Here is a 21,061-nt window from a genome sequence, read left to right as displayed (position 1 = left end):
GGTTATCAAGCATATACAAAATCATCTCAGGGGCACCTGGGTGGCTCAGTGGATTGATGGCTCAGTGGTCATGATCTCAGGGTCCTGGGATCGAGTCCCGCATCGGGCTCTCCGCTCAGCGGGGAGCCTGCCTCCCTCTCTCTCTGCCTACTTGTGATCTTTCTCTGTGAAATAAATAAATAAATAAAATCTTTAAAAAAAAATCATCTCAGAGCGCCATTCAAAATGACAGTGCTAGACTCCCGGGGACTGCAATGTGAGAGCAGGTGATCTAAGATTTCTAAGAGGGGTACCTGGAAAGAGATGGATTGTGTGAAAAGAATGTGCTCATGGCTGAAGAACAAAAATTGAATGAGGGTGGGAGGACTCGTCTCTCACATCACAGTCGTCTTTTCACAATAGCTCCTTTCCTTCTCATTAGTTCATTCATAATGGAGTCTTAAAAGCCCTGCTGGACCGTGCCACTTGGACAATGACAAGAAGGGGACAAAGAGACTCTCAATGTACCAGTTCCCATCTTCAGCCCTCTGGGAAGGTGCCCGAGAAAACCAGGCATGCAACAGCAACAGGAGAGAGAGAGGCGGTTTGCGCTCAAGCAGTGGAACTGAATACGTGAGCTGAGTAAAGGTAGACAGAACCAGGGTCAAATGGCCAGGAAAAGGCTGCTTCAATTCTGGTGCAGTCTGGTCAGAAATACTAAGATTGTTCTGTTGGTAGGGAAAAAAATGATCTTTGGGAGCACCTGGGTCACTCAGTGGGTTAAAGCCTCTGCCTTCGGCTCATGTCATGATCCCGGGGTCCTGGGATCGAGCCCCGCATCAGACTCTCTGCTCAGCTGGGAGTCTGCTTCCTCCTCTCTCTCTGCCTGCCTCTCTGCCTACTTGTGATCTCTGTCTGTCAAATAAATAAATAAAATCTTTTTTAAAAAAAGATCTTTGTTCCTCAAGAGCAATTTCTCTACATTCACTTCCTAGTTCTACTCCAAGTCATTTCCATAAAAATAAACATAAGTCACAAAGATAATCTAACCAGGTAAGGATAGGAGTGAATGTCAGACACTCAGGGTCTGTCTTCAATCGCGCTCAACTTCCTCAAATGATAATTCAGATATACACCGAGCGAAATAACAGCCACATACACTGACTATCTCCTCAAATGGCTTATATTAGGAAAATGAAGAATATCAATATTGGCACGTACTGAATATGTTGTCTTCGAATACTGAACTATCACGATAGAGAGGTATATGGGTAAGAGCTGTTGACATGAGGTTCAGATTAAGTGCTGCTCACTGCAGGATACAAAAGCTCTCTCCGTTGTTTATGTGGATCATCCAGAAACTCACTCTGTACAAGGTTCTGTATTAGACATGAGATTTTAGAGGTCTCTGAGAATGAGAAAAGTGAGAACAAGTTTTGATAAAAGTGACTCCAGACCCTGATCGCCATGGAAGATGGCACCGTTGGTGGTAAAACTGAAAAATGTAGGGTTCAGATCAGGTCATTTTTGCTAAAAATACACACTCCCGTGTGTCCCTCTACTCTCCATACTCTAAACTACTTCATTTCTGACACCAGGTGTGTGGGTTTCTCCACAGATCAAGCAATTCTTCCACACCAGCTGCCACATCCTTTAAGTTGACTCAATCCCAATGCCATCTCCCTGGAGAGAGACTCAAATCCCCCAAGTGTTCAGTCCTAGAAGAAGGCCCCCGCCCCCTCCCTCTTATCAGACTTCTGACCAGCCAGATGTGAATCAGAGATAACCACGACACTCTTCCCTTCAATGAATTTACTAGAGTTATTCAGAGAATTCTGGAAATTAGTCCATGTATCAACTTATCGGTTTTTAATACAAAGGTTCTGAGCAAAAACCCAGATGGACAGATACATAAGGTATCGAGCACAGGAGCTTCTGTTCCCAGGGAAAGTGGGGTCCACCACTCTTCCAGCCTATAAACGCGTTCTCGTTCACCAACCTGGAAGCTCTTCGAGCCATGTCTATTTGGGTTTTTACAAAGGTTTCAGTATATACGCATGACTGACTCAATCATTTGCCATTGATGACCGGTTCAACTTCCAAACCCTCTCTACTCTCCCGTGGTCAGGTGTGGGACTCAAAGTTCCAATCCTCTCATCACGTGGCTGGGTCTCCCATCCTTAGGGGCTTTCCAAAAATCCCATCTAAATTCAGGTAGGGTTCAAAGAGGCTTGTAATGAATAAGAAGACCCTCTTTCCACTTTTATCACCCTGGGGCTATTTCAGAAACTGGAACTACTTGAGGACAAAGGACCAAATATTTTAACAAAAGAGTCTCCCACTGCTCTTATGGTTTAGGAAACTACAAGAGATTTAGGAGCTATAAACCAGGAACAGAGATGAAGATCAAATAAAAATTTATCATTTTAAGTCATAGTATCATAGGAACCAACTAATTGATCAAGGATAGATTCCGAAGAGAAAATTACTTGAGTTTTGTCTTAACACAAAGTAAAACGGGGACTAAGAACAAGTGCAAATGGCCAAGCAACACCTACACCAGATCCATCAGATCAGTGCTCTTTGGGAGCAAATCAGAGAAAGGATCAGTAGCAGATGCGCAGGTCCCCCACTGTCCATTCGTTGTAGGGAAGCCCGCAGAAATTTAACAAGGCCAGATGTCAATTCTGAGCCTGATTAGGGAATCCCCAGCCTCCGCCTAAGTGTAATCGAAAGCCAGAATATAATAATACTATGATTTACCAAGTCTTATCTCCAACTCTCTCCCTTCAGCCCAGCATTAGTAACTGGAAGAAGCACCAGGACCTCCAGTAGTTGGGTTGCGTGATGACAGCTAAGCCTGTGGTTCCAGCTAAATGACAGGAAACTACAAGCAGGATTCACTCCATTAACCATCACAGTTGTGAAAGCAATTACCATTCTCCCTGTGTACGTGGGAAGGGGGGACAGCAGACATCTAAGCCAACCTTGCAGCTGACCTGCACTGATAGTCATGTGTAGATGGTAACTGATTTCCATAGAGGTTTACAGACCATCTTCTTTTCTGGGAGGCCAACTTACAAGGCATGCATCTTGAGAAAAATAACCTTTACCTTAAGGAAGTTTACCGGGTCAAAAGCCAATCTAGGGACAAGACTTGGAGTTCCTCTTAAAAAAAAAAATGAAAAATGTATTTGGATAGAGTGAAAAACAGAAGACAATGCAGTAGATTTAATCTGTGATGCTCCTTCTTCACCCCTCCCTGTATCCATGCCTTTTGCCTGGTGACTGTGTAGTTCCTCCCGTGAGAAGGTGGAGAATATCCCCCAGCTACTTGATTCTTAGTTCAGGCATTTGATTTGTTTTGACATTAGGGTGTTTGCAGAGGTGACAGAAGCAGACACTGGGAAAAGTACTTGGGAAGTAGGTTTGCTCCTGAACTTTTGCACCGCTGAGAGAAAGATGCTGGGGCAGAAAATTTTTCCCTCTTCCCTTCCACATTACACTGAAATGAGACAGATTAACAGGAGAAAAACAAACTTAATCATGTATGTATGGGACTCCACCAAGAACTGAGACTTCTGGGCAGTAAGGCAACTGCGGCTTATATACCGTCCTGAGCTAACAAAAGGGGGACAGAGGTCTGGGAAGAGAGTTCAAGGGAAGATGACAAGAACAGACATTTGATCAACTGTTGTTTGTCATGCCATGCAGGTAAGCCTTTCCGATACAGCACATTCTGGGTGGCCTGCCCTGAACCCCCTCAAGATCACGGCCAGCTATTCCACTGGCCCAAGGCAAAGAACTATAGACATGTGGATGAGATCACCATCAGCTAAACTCCGTCCGGACTGGCCAAGTCCCAGCCTTGGCCAGAAACACAGCAGAACCACTCAGCTGATCTCAGCCCAGATCAGCCAACCTTTGATCTGAACCACAGACTCAAAGGGAAATATATGATTTTTGTTTTAAGCACTAAGTTCTGGAGTGACAGTAATAACTAAGTAATACAATGTTCACAACTGTCTTGAGGAAGTATTTTCACTTTGAGAATAATAAAACAGATGTAAGAGAGGACACTGAAGGCTAAAGGAAACGTATAGCAATGACATCAATGCATATAAACAAAGACTACCCCAAAAACAATTAGAGCATCTGAAATGCCCAAAATACATCGGCACTACTAATTAGGGGAAAATGAGAACTCTGAAAAGCCTACCCATGATCATATGTACCTTTATGTTAGTAACATGCCAAGAAAGCAGCCGTCATTTTTTAAGTATTTTTTTAAGCTAACAAGGTTCATTTTCTTATAAAATATTATTTCCTTATCTTCCATACAGATGTATAATCATGATAATAATAGTATGATCATGATAATAATAGTATTAAGATCATTTATAAGCTAAAGAAAGCAGAAGGCTATATATGCTGTTTCCATATCTCCACAATTTCCATAAAATTCATGACAGAATTCCTTCAAGTTGATGGCACATTATATTACATTAGTTGGTAAGCATTTTCATAAGGCAAAAGAAACAAAATCTAATCAAAGAACCCACTTTGCCACAAAATTGGTTTATTAATCAGGACACCATCGTCTCAAGAATTCAACAATTTGCGGGGACCTGGGTGGCTCAGTGGGTTAAGCATCCGCCTTGGCTCAGGTCATGATCTCAGGGTCCTGGGATCAAGCTCTGCATTGGGCTCCCTGCTCAACAGCAGGTCTGCTTCTCCCTCTGCCTCTGTTCCTCCTCCACTCATGCTCACTCTCTCAAATAAATAATTTTTTTAAAAAAAGAACTCAATAATTTGTAGGCCCAATACAGACCTTTAAAGATTCTTCCTTTGTTTATCAGTGTAACTCTCTACTCTTTCTGGTGATGGGTTCAGAACAGGCTGTCCCAGAATGTGCCACTTTGGTATGTGGATTATTTTAATCTGAAGACAATGAAGGACCACTGGACTGAAGAGCTTTTTACCTCTCCCTCAGTCGCTTAAAGGAATTGAGATAGGGGGCCTGTACCAGGAAGAGGGCTATTACCACATATAATTTTTTCTTTTTCTTTTTTTTTAAGATTTTTTTAAGAGAGAGAGAGAGAGCACAAGTAGGCAGAGAGGCAGGCAGAGAGAGGAGGGAAAGCAGGCTCCCCACTGAGCAGTGAACACAACACGGGGCTTGATCCCAGGACCCTGAGATCATGACCCGAACCGAAGGCAGAGGCTTAACCCACTGAGCCACCCAGGTGCCCCACCACAGATAATTTTTTTCTGTCAGAAAGATTTACTTACATAGCATGGCAAACATTGTTTGTAAATATTTGCTCTTCCATCTTCCTATGAATTGTCTTCTTCCTACTTGAAGTCCCAAACCCCTAACCCCTTCTCCTTAGCTCATTATGGCATATAAGCCTCAGGTGCCTGGCTGTTGGGGACCCTCCTATCTTTGTGGTTCCCATTCCTATGAACTAGTTTTTTTTCCCCCTCCTATTCATCTGCTTAATGTAAATTTAACTGTGAGACCGAAGACCCCGGAAGGAAAAAAGAAGAACTGGTTTTTTTCTCCCATGCTGAACAAAGCCTCTAATTTTACTACTTCTGTTCCCATTGTAGGGATCAAGGGTGGACCACACCAAGACGGGCCACTTCAGCATGCGCATTAGCATTAAAAACCAAACAAAACCCAGCAGATTTAGGGAAAGCTCTTTACCATCCCTCAACTACTGGTTTATACTAGGAAGATAAAAAGCATGTATGCGTTCATTCATTTAATTGACAAGAGAGAGACAGAGAAAAAATATATATATATATATACCAACAGGGCAAAGAGCAGAGGGGGGAGGGATAAGCACAGAGCCAGATGCAGGACTCTATCCCAGGACCTTGAAAAGGAAGATAGCTATTAAAACAGATTCCTCTTGTGGTCCCTGGTAGCTCAGTCAGTTGAGTGTCCAATCTTGGTTCCTGCTCAGGTCATAATCTCAGGGTCTTGGGATCGAGCCCCAGGTAGAGCTCTGTATGGAGCGCCACATGGGGTTCTGACCTCAGCGGAGAGTCCTTCTTCCTCTCCATCTGCCCCTACCCTCACTCATGCTTTCTCCAAAATAAATAATTTAATTAAATCTGGAAAAACAACAACAACCACAATAGATTCCTCTTTACCCAAGAACCTTACCTACAGACTAGGTCAACCTTTGTTTTCCCACCATCTCTTCTCACCTTCCTGCTAAAGGTGTTTCTCCCTTCCATACCTGCAGACCCCTACCCCTCTCCTGAGCTCATGTAAGCTTCATGTGACCTCACTGTCTTTGGAACTTCATGACTCTGTGGATTCCCCAAACATATACAACTAAATTTGCTGTTCTCCGGTTAACTGGTCCATTTGATTCTTAGTCCGTCTAGAAGGACCTTGAAGGGAAGAAGATTCTCCCTCCCTAACATCACCATGGGATTTGAAGACTCCAGGCAGGTATCCAGAATCTGAACACAACAGGTCACATGCATCTATGTGAGCTCCGTGTTAGAAACAAACTACAAAATCAAGACCCCCATCATCAAAAAGCAGCGAGTACACTGGTATCATTCAGAAGGGTGAGTACTGGTGGGGTAGATAAAACGGGGTGGCGGGCGGGGGAGGCAGCAGGGGAGGCAGCAGAGGAGTGGGGCATTTTTAAGTCGTGTAGCAGCTGAGAGGAAAAAATAACTTTGTGCTATAGTCATTAGCAAACGCTCTAAGCGGGGAATGGCTTTAGGTAGATAGAAAGGCTGCCCTGCCAGAGGAAGAAATTGATGCAGAAATCAACAACAATGAGAAAACCTAACGAAGATAAATCTTACTAAATGAGGATTAATCAAAATTCTTATACCACTATAATGATACCTCTTAGGCCATGAACAAACATTAGCTGAAGTCCAATCATACATCTGAGAATAAATGCCCTTTGCACGATTTATAGTTTATTTTAGAAGTCTAAGGACTGTTTCCTATTATGAAACATGCATTGTCCCTGTGACTTCAACGTGAGGAACAAAAATATTTTTAAGAAGATGAACAAGGGACAAACCAAGAGGTACGTGACTTTCCCAAGGTCATCTAACTTCAATGCTCCCTGTTACTTTTCTCCTGGTACCTATCTCTGCCATAACTTGGATTCCAAAAACAAACAAACAAACAAAAACAGAATCACACTTACTTTCTGCCTTTAGGAAGTAGAATCTAATAAATGAACAGAGAATGCCAACTAACAAAACCCATGAATAGCTTCCACAAATAAGCTGACCCTCATACCAGTATTAGACTTCATTAGGCACCAAATAACCTGAAATGCCTTTCCACTTCTGAAAAAAAAAAAAAAATCGGCAAAGTCTTAAATTTTCTAGTTACAGCTCTGAGCCAGTGGCTTTTCCCTTCTTCCTTCTCTTTTGTAAAATGTCTAAGCCTTCGATATTTAGATCCTCTTTAAATATTTGTGCATTTTCGAGCATATTACTATTTACTGAAAGGCTACAGTTGTCACATAAATAAGGGAGAGGCCAGAAAGCAAACTGCCAGACCTGTTCTCATGGCTGCAGAGTCAGGAACAGTGAGGCAGAGCAAGTTGGAGAGCACTGGGGCAAGGGGACAGAGTTATACCAGAAAATCCAGGATGCTATGTACCGGAATGTCTCCTCCCTGTATGAAAAGCTCACTTTACAAACTTCTAAAAAGCCAAAGCTTTCAGGCTAATATTGCTTCAAGGCCCATCATTCTGGCAGAGGTGGCAATACCTTCATCTGTCAATGTCAAGCAAGCAAATTTCTTTAAGGTCTGCTTATTGTCGTTCTGTTCTGCTGTCTCCGGACGCACCAGCTTGCTAATATAACTAGTGTGCTGGAGCTCAACTTCAGGGACATCGAACAGAGCTCATTACTCTGCACTGCCTGCTGTGTTAACTGTCCCGGCAAGAGTGATGTGGCTTCGGTAAAACGATTTGATAGGGCGCAGTCTGTCCAAATGTTTCCGTAGCCTTTGCGGTGATGGCTTTAGGAGAGGACACTGATGGGCATGCTGTTTCTCTGACACTGAGCACTGAATTTGAAAGACTAATTCCTAATATATGAACTGCTTGATCCTTCTTCCTAGGAGAGGACCCAGATCAGTCTCTGTGCACAGAGAGAAATGCAGTATGAGCGTGGAAGACTTCCCTCCAGAGGCATCCACTGAGACTTCCCTCATGCTGGGGTCAAAGGGCCTCTGCAGAAAATCCTGCTTGAGGTTGTCAGGGTTCTTCACCGGCATCTAATTTAAGGGATTCTGGATTATGTAAGAGACAAGTGCAGTGTGGGGGAGCAAACCTTGTCACCCCAAAATATGTCTCTTTGGCAGAAGTATTCTTTTAGGCAGATTATTTGTAATAAACAGCAGACACCAGCGAAGCTCTGGAAACCAAGCCAAATCGACCCTTTTGTAAGATACCTGTACTTTTTTAAGGGAAATCTCCATTTCTAAGGAGGTCTCCCTGTCTGTAACAGGAAGAAAAAGAGGACCAAATCTCCACAAACTCATCACAGAGGAGGCAAGGACTTATACCTGCCTAATAGACTTACCCTTGCTTGCCCTGTTTTTTTTTCTGGCAGCTTCTCATAAATGAGTCCCTACCCCCAACATCTTTAGTTAAAGAGGGTCTTTAAGGTGGTAGCTTGGGCCACTTCTAAGACTTACTGAGTTCTTCTGAGTCTCCCATACGTGTAAGAGATTTACATGTTATTAAACTTTCATTCTTTTTTGTTCCTGTTGATCTGTCTTATGTCAATTTAATTATTAGACCAGCCAAAGAACCTAGAAGGGAAAAAAGGATAACTTACCCACCTCCTACAGTAGCAAAAAGCTTAAGGATCTGAGGGGGTTCAGGACAGGCTCCCCCAAAATATGCCACTTTGGCATGTGGATTTATTTTGATTTGATCTGAGAGCCTGTGGGCTCAAGAGAAATTTTTGTCCCTCCCGTAAGCATGTAGAATAATCTAAACTGGGGATCTTTCCCAGAATAAGAATTATTAGAAGTAAGTTTTACCAACTGACCCATGTATACGGCAGCACAACCATCTAGTCTCCAAACCTTTGCTCTTCGTATGGCCCATGCAGTGCACTCCTTTCCTCTGAAGTCCCAGGGCCCGCCCTACCCCCTTCTCCTTAGTTCAGAATGACATAGACACTTCATTTTGCTTGACTCTGGGATTTCCATGTCTATGTAGATTCCCTGTACATACGCCTATTGAATTTGATTTTCTCTTGTTAATGCATCTCAGGTCAATTTGATTCTTAGTCTAGCTGGAAGTACCTCTGCGGGGACACGAATTCTTGCTCCCTGACAGCGCCAAGCTCTTCCTCTCATGCCTATTTTTCCTGGTGATATTCAATCCTCCAGCTCTTTTTTTTTTTTTTTAAGATTTTATGTATTTACTTGACAGACAGATCACAAGCAGGCAGAGGAGGAAACAGGCTCCCCGCTGAGCAGAGAGGCAGATGGGGGGGGGGGGGCTCGATCCCACTTCCTTGGGATCACGACCTGAGCCAAGGCAAAGTCTTTAACCCACTGAGCCACCAGGGTGCCCCTCCAGCTCTTGTTTCAATTTGAGAGTTTTTCACCACAAAACAGAAGCCGGACAAGACTTTTGTGTCATTTCCCCGAAAGGCTATGGGTAAAATAATACTTAACTCTGACACATGATGTAAGACCGTGCAGTTAAACGTTGACAGGAGCCAATATTTACAATGTTATTTAAAAATGATAGGAGAGTTCGTCATAAAACCCTCCAAAAAAAGTGTAACTCTCTTCCAAAGGTTCTTGCTACAGGATCAGCTTACAGCTGGAAACTGCCTTACAACAAAGACTTTCAGTGCTTGGGTAATGGCAGCAAAATATTCAAAACTTCCCCTGCATTAAACAGAAAACCAGAGCCCCAAAATGGAACTGGTTTGGCCAGGTTACCGTGGGTCTTTATACTCAAGCTAAATGCACTTTCAACCTCCCACAGAAGTGGTGGTAGTGTTAAAGTCAGGCCCAAGGCATCCTGGTCAGTGAAATAATCTGTCACCTGGGCCCCACGGTCTCTGCCCCCTCACAAAGCAAGCCCAGGAAACCTGCATGTTAAGACCCCCTGCTTTTTCCCTGAGGCAAGGTGGTCTTGCCTGAAATAATTCTTTCTTTTCTTTTGCTGATAACATTTTGCCCTACTCTCCTTCCTATAAAAATGTTCCATTCTGGGGGCGGTGAAGAGCGAGAGCACGTGGGATGCTTTCTACATAGGAAAAAAAAATCTTCCATTGTGTACAAAATGGAATACATCTTGTGTTCCAAAATGTGTTGGAACTCCCTCTTACTTGCTAGAAGGGATGCCAATTCACCAATCACTTCATAAAGCCCATTAGATCTTCAAATTTACTTAATTGACTTTTTGTTCTTTAACTCCTGAAACCCTCCAAAGAGTCTATGCTGAGGCTTCCCTTGGGGAGGTGGGAACCATCGCTCAAGAATCAAGGTCAAACGAACAGTGTTAGGGCACCAGAACTTCATAGGACTATTTTGTCACTCATGTGAGGATAAAAATAAGTGAGACTTGAGTTTTATAGGCATGTTTTGAATCATGTTTAAAATCACTCTAGTTTGGGGCACCTGGATAGCTCAGTCGTTAAGCCTCTGCCTTTGGCTCAGGTCATGATCCCAGAGTCCTGGGATCGAGCCCCGCATCAGGCTCCCTGCTCACCAGGAAGCCTGTTTCTCCCTCTCCCACTCCCCCTGCTTGTGTTCCCTCTTTTGTTGTCTCTCTCTCCCTCTCAAATAAATAAAATCTTAAAAAATAAATTACTCTAGTTTATGTTAAGCCCATTGTTTTCTTTTGCTTACTACTAATTTCTTCATTTACACTATAATACGCTTTCTCTCCCCCACATAAATCACCCTGAGAATAGACTTTTTGCTTCATTTTTATTCTGACTTCTGCAATATGCCTTTGTTCAATCTTCCCTTGAAATTTCACCAACCTTGGTTGTCTTAGTGTTTTTCTGTTCTTCATTCCGCACCTCCTTTGTATCCTTGGCTTTCTTTCCCTACCCCTAGGGCCAGACATTGTCCCTCTCCAAAGCCTCTAGACCAGAGGTTCAAACATGGCTGCCCATTAAAATCATCATTAAAGTCATCTGGTGAGATTTTAAGATTCTGATGCCCCTGGCGCACCCCAGATCAGTAAAAATCAGAATCTGAGGTGGGACACAGTCATTAAAATGTGTTCCTTTTTTGTTGTTGTTGTTAAGTTATAGCTTACATACCATGAAATGTACAAATCTTTGCTATCATTTATTTGGCAAATGTACAGACCTGTGTAACTCAACTCCTTACCACAATATAGAATGTTTCTGGCACCCTATAACATTCTCTCAAGTTCCCATACAATCAGTTGTCACTCCATACCCTCTGAAAAGTAACCAGTGTTTTTATTTTTATCACCAAGAATTAATTTTGCCTATTCTAGAACTTCATACGAATAGAATCACATAATATACACCTTCCTGTCTGGCTTCCCTCACTTAACAATATTTTCATAAAGCATATACTAGCAGTTTGTTTCTTTTATTACTGAGTGGTAATCCTTTCTATGAGTATCACTTCATTTTTAAAAAGTCATTATTCTTTTTTTTAATTTCTTTTCAGTGTAACAGTATTCATTGTTTTTTGCACCACACCCAGTGCTCCATGCAATACGTGCCCTCTCTAATACCCACCACCTGGTACCCCAACCTCCCACCCGCCCCACCCGCCCCTTCAAAACCCTCAGATTGTTTTTCAGAGTCCATCGTCTCTCATGGTTTGTCTCCCCTTCCAATTTCCCTCAACTGCCTTCTCTTCTCCATCTCCCCATGTCCTCCATGCTATTTGTTATGCTCCACAAATAAATGAAACCATATGATAATGACTCTCTCTGCTTGACTTATTTCACTCAGCATAATCTCTTCCAGTCTCGCCCATGTTGCTACAAAAGTTGGGTATTCATCCTTTCTGATGGAGGCATAATTCTACTGTTGAACTTCTGAGTTGTTTTCAGTTTAGGATTATAAATAAGGATTGTGGGGGAGAAAAGTGCTCTCTACCCTTTGGTGTTCTTGGTTGATACCCACCCTCTAATTAAAAAAAAAAAACAGATTAACAGGTGAAAAATGAAAGTAAGTTTAATAATGTATCTGCCTGGCATATAGGCAGCACTTCTTTATCTATAATATCTAAATCCCAAGCTCCCACATGAGGCCAGTGATGATGGTCTAAGAGCCACACTTCTAGTAATAAGGCTATGGAGGCAATTCCTTTGTTAGGTAAGAAACTGGAATAAAACTGAGTCCTTCCTAAACTATGATCCCAAATTTCAATAACAGTCACATCCTCCAGCCTGATACCTCCTATGGGCTGCAATCTCTGACCATTTCTATTTATATGCCTAGACATTATATCAACGCCACAACCATAAAATTATATTCCCAAACGGCTGTCTATCCAAATCTGTTTACACTTACCATCATCTTGAAACCATGCTCATTAGAGCTATCATCTTACTTATCACAGAGACACCTGTGAAGAGAATTTCTCCTTTCTCCCCCACAACCAATCATCACCAAGATGTTTCAAGTCTCATTTCATACAGCCCACATTTACTGCACATTCACCCATCTGTGAAAGGTACAAGAGGATCCCAAGACTAGGAAATTCCTAGGGCAGGGCCCCAGACTTTGATGAGGGAGCAGATGCAAACAACTATGTAATACAAGAAAGAGACACCAAAAGCCCCCTCTCTATGGTTGGTCTTCACTCGAACTGCTCCCCAGGCCAAGCCAGGCTGGTGTGCCAACCACTCTAAGAGCCTCTTTGTAAGGAGAGAACGTTATCGTCTTTGCACAGTCTGACTACCTGAACACTGTTTGGGCTTGCCTTTCCTGAGAAGCACTTTTATCCTATTTTTTTCTCTGCTCAAAAGGCATTTTCTGAAGTATTTTTCCATCCTACCCCTTTCCAATGTAAATCCTGCCACCTAATCGTCATCATCTGTTACCAGCCAGCAGGTAATACCAAACTTCTTGCTGCAGAGCTAATGAAACTTACCCATTCAGTAAGGCTTTCCCTGACCAGTAACAACCCTTCTACCTGCACCCCTGTGATCCCTCACTCTTCTGGAATCCTCGAGGGCCATCAAGTAAATATAAAAAGTAATGTCTTAATCCATTTAGGCTGCTATAACAAATTTTCACAGACTGGGTAGCTGATAGGCAACAGAAATTTATTTCTCACAGTTCTGGGGACCATAAGCCTGAGATCAAGGTATCAGCATTTTAGGATGAGGGCCTGTTTCTGGGTGGCAGACTTCTGGTTGTCCCCTCACATGGTGGAAGGTAGTAAGAGAACTCACTGGGGCCTCTTTTATTTATTTATTTTTAAAAGATTTTATTTATCCATCAGAGAGAGAGAGAGCGCGCAAGAGAGCACAGGCAGAGTGGCGGGCAGAGGCAGAGGGAGAAGCAGGCTCCCCACCAAGCAAGGAGCCTGATGCGGGACTCCACCCCAGGATGCTGGGATCATGACCTGAGCTGAAGACAGCCGCTTAACCAACTGAGCCACCCAGGGGTCCCTGGGGCTTCTTTAGAAGGGCATTAATCTTACCTTGGGGGTTAGGTTTCAACATGGAAATTCCAGTAGACACATTCAGACCATAGCAAGTAATTTAGTGCTTAATTACCTAACGATCCTGTTCTTTTTCTCAACTGTCATGGTGCTCATTTTTCTCACACGATTAAAAGGATACACAGATAGGGTCCTTACTGCAGTTTATCCATCATATCCCACGGAACACCTTATCAGTATCTACTGAGGAAGAGTGGAGACTGAGGAAAAAAACGATTATTGAAGTTTTCCTATTTATTTCCTATCTATGCCTAGACATTATATCATTTATATATATTTATCCAATACCTTGGTATTTGCCTCAGAGAGAACAATTTATTTAATAGTCACAACCACTCCAAGATGCACAATTATTTTTTTTTTAAAGATTTTATTTATTTGACAGACAGATCACAAGTAGGCAGAGAGGCAGGCAGAGAGAGACAGAGAGAGAAAGAGAGAGAGAGAGAGAGAGAGAAGTAGACTCCCTGCTGAGCAGAGAGCCTGATGCAGGGCTCGATCCCAGGACTCTGGGATCATGACCCAAGCTTAAGGCAGAGGCTTTAACCCACTGAGCCAACCAGGTGCTCCACATATTATTTTTAATTTTAAGAATAAAGTATTAAACTTAATTTAATTTAATCTCCCAGGATGCACAATTATTAAACCGACCCATGGTAATGACTCTCAAAGAATGGTTGTTAGCCCAGCAGCACTGACAACTGGGAACTTATTAGAAATGCAGATTTGGGGGCATCTGGGTGGCTCAGGGGCTTGGGCCTGTGCCTTCGGATCAGGTCATGATCTCAGGGTCCTGGGATGGAGGCCCACATTGGGATCTCTGCTCAGCAGGGAGCCTGCTTCCCCCCTCTCTGCCTGCCTCTGTCTCCTTGTGATCGCTTTCTCTCTGTCAAATAAATAAATAAATAAATAAAATCTTTAAAAAAAAAAAAAAGGAAATGCAGATTTGGGGACCCATCTTAGAGCTAGTGGATCAGAAACTCTGGGAAGTGAGCTCTGCAATCTGTTTTAACAAGCCCCTAGCACTTTGAAAAATACCAGTGGAATTTTGATCAGAATGGCATTAAAAGTATAGATTGCTCTAGGCAGTATAGATATTTTAACAATGTTTATTCTTCTGATCCAAGAGCATGGAATGGTCTTCCATCTTTTTGTGTCTTCTTCAATTTCTTTCATGAGTGTCCTGTAGTTCCTCGAATACAGATCCTTTACCTCTTTGGTTAGGTTTATTCCCAGGTATCTTATGGTTCTTGGTGCTATAGTAAATGGAATCGATTCTCTAATTTCCCTTTCTGTATTTTCATTGTTAGTGTATAAAAAGGCCACTGATTTCTGTACATTGATTTTGTATCCTGCCATGTTGCTGAATTGCTGTATGAGTTCTAGTAGTTTTGGGGGTGGAGTCTTTTGGGTTTTCCATATAAAGAATCATGTCATCTGCGAAGAGAGAGAGTTTGACTTCTTCATTGCCAATTTGGAACCTTTTATTTCTCTTTGTTGTCTGATTGCTGTTGCTAGGACTTCTATGTTCAACAAGAGTGGTGAGAGTGGGCATCCTTGTCGTGTTCCTGATCTCAACGGGAAGGCTGCAAGCTTTTTCCCATTGAGGATGATATTTGCTGTGGGTCTTTCATAGATAGTTTTGATAAAGTTCAGGAATGTTCCCTCTATCCCTATACTTTGAAGTGTTTTAATCAGGAACGGATGCTGGATTTGTCAAATGCTTTTTCTGCATCAATTGAGAGGACCATGTGGTTCTTCTCTCTTCTCATATTAATTTGTTCTATCACATTGATTGATTTGTGAATGTTGAACCATCCTTGGAGCCCAGGGATGAATCCCACCTCGTCATGGTAGATAATCTTTTTAATGTGCTGTTGGATCCTGTTTGCTAGGATCTTGTTGAGAATCTTAGCATCCATATTCATCAGTGATATTGGTCTGAAATTCTCCTTTTTGGTAGGGTCTTTGCCTGGTTTGGGGATCAGGGTAATGCTGGCTTCATAGAAAGAGTCTGGAAGTTTTCCTTCTGCTTCAATTTTTTGAAACAGCTTCAGGAGAATAGGTATTATTTCTTCTTTGAAAGTTTGGTAGAATTCCCCAGGGAATCCGTCAGGTCCTGGGCTCTTGTTTTGGGGGAGGTTTTTGATCACTGCTTCAATCTCGTTACTAGATATCGGTCTATTCAGGTTGTCAATTTCTTCCTGGTTCAATTTTGGGAGTTTATAGTTTTCCAGGAATGCATCCATTTCATCTAGGTTGCTTAGCTTATTGGCATATAACTGTTGATAATAACTTCTGATGGTTGTTTCTACTTCCTTGGTGTTAGTTGTGATCTCTCCCTTTTCATTCATAATTTTATGGATTTGGGCTTTCTCTCTTTTCTTTTGGATTAGTGTGGCCAATGGTTTATCGATCTTATTGATTCTTTCAAAAAACCAGCTTCTAGTTTCATTGATACGTTCTACGGTATCTCAAGTTTCTACCTCATTGATCTCAGCTCTAATTTTGACTATTTCCCTTCTTATGTGTGGAGTTGGTTTGATTTGTTGTTGATTCTCCAGTTCTTTAAGGTGTAGAGACAGCTGCTGTGTTCTGGATTTTTCAATTTTTTTGAGAGAGGCTTGGATGGCTATGTATTTCCCCCTTAGGACAGCTTTTGCTGTATCCCATAGGTTTTGAACCTAAGTGTCTTCATTCTCATTGGTTCCCATGAATTGTTTCAGTTCTTCTTTGATCTCCTGGTTGATGCATTCTTTTTTTTTTTTTTAAAGATTTCATTTATTTACTTGACAGAGAGAGATGACAAGCACGCAGAGAGGCAGGCAGAGAGAGAGGAGGAAGCAGGCTCCCCGCTGAGCAGAGAGCCCGACGCGGGGCTCGATCCCAGGACTCTGAGATCATGACCCGAGCTGAAGGCAGCGGCTTAACCCACTGAGCCACCCAGGCGCCCCTGGTTGATGCATTCTTAAGCGAGGTGGTCTTTAGCTTCCAGGTATTTGAGTTCCTTTGGAACTTTTCCTTGTGATTGAGCTCCAGTTTCAAGGCATTGTGATCTGAGAATATTCAGGGAATAATCTCAGTCTTTTGGTATCGGTTGAGTCCTGATTTGTGCCCCAGTATGTGGTCTATTCTGGAGAAGGTTCCATGTGCACTTGAGAAGAATGAGTATTCTGTTGTTTTGGGGTGGAATGTTCTGTGTATATATCTATGAGGTCCATCTGGTCCAATGTGTCATTCAAGGCTCTTGTTTCTTTATTAATTTTCTGCTTCAATGATCTATTTCTGAGAAAGGCTGTTAAGATCTCCTACTATTAATGAATTCATATTGAGTATGATTCTTTATCTTGATTAACAGTTTTCTTATGTAATTGGGGGCATAGATATTTACAATTGTTAGATCATCTTGGTGGATAGTCCCTTTAAGAATTATGTAGTGTCCTTCTGTATCTCTGACTACGGTCTTTAGTTTAAAATCTAAATGATCTGATATGAGAATCGCTACCCCAGCCTTTTGAGGCCCATTGGCATGAAAAATTCTTCTCCATCCCTTCACTTTCAGTCTGGGTGTATCTTTAGGTTCAAAATGGGTCTCTTGTAGACAGCATATGGATGGGTCCTGTCATTTTATCCAATCTGCAACCCTGTGCCATTTTATGGGCGCATTTAGGCCATTCACATTGAGAGTGATTATTGATAGATACGTTTTTATTGACATCGTGTGACCTTTGAAGTCTTTCTTTCTGTAGATTGTCTCTATATTTCTGTTCAATGCTATTCTTAGGATTTTTCCTCTTTTATAGAACCCCCCTTAATATTTCCTGCAGTGTCGGCTTGGTGGTTGCATAGTCTTGTACAGAAATCAGTAGCCTTCTTATACACTAACAATGAAAATACAGAAAGGGAAATTAGAGAATCGATTCCATTTACTATAGCACCAAGAACCATAAGATACCTGGGAATAAACCTAACCAAAGAGGTAAAGGATCTGTATTCGAGGAACTACAGGACACTCATGAAAGAAATTGAAGAAGACACAAAAAGATGGAAGACCATTCCATGCTCTTGGATCAGAAGAATAAACATTGTTAAAATATCTATACTGCCTAGAGCAATCTATACTTTTAATGCCATTCTGATCAAAATTCCACTGGTATTTTTCAAAGAGCTGTAACAAATAATCCAAAAATTTGTATGGAATCAGAAGAGACCCCGAATCGCTAAGGAAATGTTGAAAAACACAAATAAAACTGGGGGCATCACGCTACCTGATTTCAAGCTTTACTACAAAGCTGTGATCACCAAGACAGCATGGTACTGGCATAAAAACAGACACATAGACCAGTGGAACAGAGTAGAGAGCCCAGATATGGACCCTCAACTCTATGGGCAAATAATCTTCGACAAAATGGGAAAAAATATACAGTGGAAAAAGGATAGTCTCTTCAATAAATGGTGCTGGGAAAACTGGGCAGCTATATGTAGAAGAATGAAACTCGACCATTCTCTTACAACACACACAAAGATAAACTCAAAATGGATAAAAGACCTCAACGTGAGACAAGAATCCATCAGAATCCTAGAGGAGAACATAGACAGTAATCTCTTCGATATCAGCCACAGCAACTTCTTTCAAGATACATCTCCAAAGGCAAAGGAAACAAAAGTCAAAATAAACTTTTGGGACTTCATCAAAATCAAAAGCTTCTGCACAGCAAAGGAAACAGTCAAGAAAATAAAGAGGCAACCCATGGAATGGGGGAAGATATTTTCAAATGACAGTACAGTCAAAAGGTTGATATCCAGGATCTATAAAGAACTCAAACTCAACACACACAAAACAGATAATCATATCAAAAATGGGCAGAAGATATGAATAGACACTTCTCCCATGAAGACATACAAATGGCTATCAGACACATGAAAAAATGTTCATCATCACTAGCCATCAGGGAGATTCAAATTAAAACCACACTGAGATATCACCTTACACCAGTTAGAATGGCCAAAATTAACAAGACAGGAAACAACATGTGTTGGAGGGGATGTGGAAAAAGGGGAACCCTCTTACACTGTTGGTGGGAATGCGAGTTGGTGCAGCCTCTTTGGAGAACAGTGTGGAGATTCCTCAAGAAATTAAAAATAGAGCTTCCCTATGACCCTGCAATTGCACTACTGGGTATTTGCCCCAAAGATACAGATGTAGTGAAAAGAAGGGCCATCTGTACCCCAATGTTTATAGCAGCAATGGCCACGGTTGCCAAACTGTGGAAAGAACCAAGATGCCCTTCAATGGACGAATGTATAAGGAAGATGTGGTCCATATACACTATGGAGTATTATGCCTCCATCAGAAAGGACGAATACCCAACTTTTGTAGCAACATGGACAGGACTGGAAGAGATTATGCTGAGTGAAATAAGTCAAGCAGAGAGAGTCAATTATCATATGGTTTCACTTATTTGTGGAGCATAACAAATATCATGGAGGACATGGGGAGTTAGAGAGGAGAAGGGAGTTGGGGTAAATTGGAAGGGGAGGTGAACCATGAGAGACTATGGACTCTGAAAAATAATTTGAGGGTTTTGAAGTGGCGGGGGGTGGGAGGTCGGGGTACCAGGTGGTGGGTATTAGGGCAGGGATTGCATGGAGCACTGGGTGTGGTGCAAAAATAATGAATACTGTTATGCTGAAAATAAATTTTTAAAAAATCCAAAAAAAAAAAAAAGCCCCTGGCGGATTCTCATATGCACTAAATTTTGACATCACTAAATTAGAGTTTGAATAAATTAACCAAAGTTAAAGAACTTGTTAGTAAGAGAGCTGGTCAATCTGAGACCAAAAGCCATTCTCTTAATATGACATCATAGTGGTTCCTTGATCTAATAATAGGTCCTTCTGCATAATATCTAAAGTGGTAGACCTGAAGTAAATAAAAATATTTTTTATTTTAAGAACTTAGAGTAAAATTTTCATTAAAAAAGTGATTTTTAAGAGAATTTAGGCCTTTCCCCCAAATGACTATAACTGTATAAATTACTCTGAAAATTTCATATTGCCTCAGTTGACATAAATTTGAATTTCCAGGCCAGAAGTACCCAATGACTAAGAAAATTGGAATCAAGTCTCTATTCAAAACCTTGTGTCTGGGCTCCTGGGTGGCTCAGTCGGTTAAGCATCTGCCTTCGGCTCAGGTCATGATCCCAGGGCCCTGGTATGGAGCCCTGAGTCGGGCTCTCTGCTTGGCAGGGAGCCTGCTTCCCCCTCCCTCTCTGCCTGCCTCTCTGCCTACCTGTGATCTCCTTCTCTGTGTCAAATAAATAAATAAAGTCTTAAAAAAAAAAAAAAAACCTTGTGTCTTACAGGTTGCATACATAAAATAGCATCAAAATAATCTAATACTAGCATTCAAAAATCATAAAATAAACACTAAACAGGACTCTATTTCCATTTTAGTGAACTATTCCACAGGGTAAATGGTAAATACTGCCTTAGCTTTCGATAGGCACACAAATCTCACTTTCCTTAATCATGAGATGAAGGAAGACAGTCTATATCCACTCATCAAATTCTGTAGCCTTCCCATTCTACCAGAGTAAAGAGACACTGTCCCAAAGGCCTCTTCAAAGAGCTCACCAGAAAAATCTTACTCACAAGCCAGGCAGGACTCAGAAATCATCTTTCTGATACATGCAAACAGATGAGGGAGGCAGGGTGATAACAGTCATTTTCATACTTGAAAAAAAAGTCATTGCTTATTTTAGAGCAATAAGATGAGGCTGGTATTTTATTAGAATAAAAAGATAATATAACAAAAAGACCCAATTTTTTTTCATTTTATGGGAACTGTTCTGTAAACTTCTGTGTTTACATGTGAAAAAATGTACGTCTGCACGCCATATAAGTTGCTGCTATTAAAAATCATTTTTAGATCGCATCAGTACTGTCAGTCATACTACAAGGACCATCCACACTAAGGAAGGCTTTACTATATTAGCCACTGTAGACGAGACTTCTGAATTTGCTGCCTCTTAACAACCCAGCTGAATACTGTAATGGAAACAAAGATTGCCAGAGATGGAGGGGACCTTAGAGCTAATTTAGTTAAACTCCCTTATTCTGTAGGTGATGAATCTGAAGTCCTGAGAATGAAAGTGACTTCTTCCTGGACATCATCAACAGCAGCAGGATTCCTCACCTTGACCTAGTTCAGCTTAACTTTACAAAGCACTCTAGTCAGGGCAAGTATTGACTTACTTCCCTGGTTCAGGAGTTTTAAAAGGAATTTATTCATCTGAGCAAAGTAAGCCCAGATAACATTTCTGTTTGACTCGCTCCTTCAGTGGTGAAGAGAAGCATATGCCAAAGGTGGCAGAGTAT

This window comes from Mustela erminea, chromosome X (genome assembly GCF_009829155.1).
Source record: "Mustela erminea isolate mMusErm1 chromosome X, mMusErm1.Pri, whole genome shotgun sequence".
NCBI lineage: Eukaryota > Metazoa > Chordata > Mammalia > Carnivora > Mustelidae > Mustela > Mustela erminea.
Note: the sequence above shows the minus strand (reverse complement) of the source record.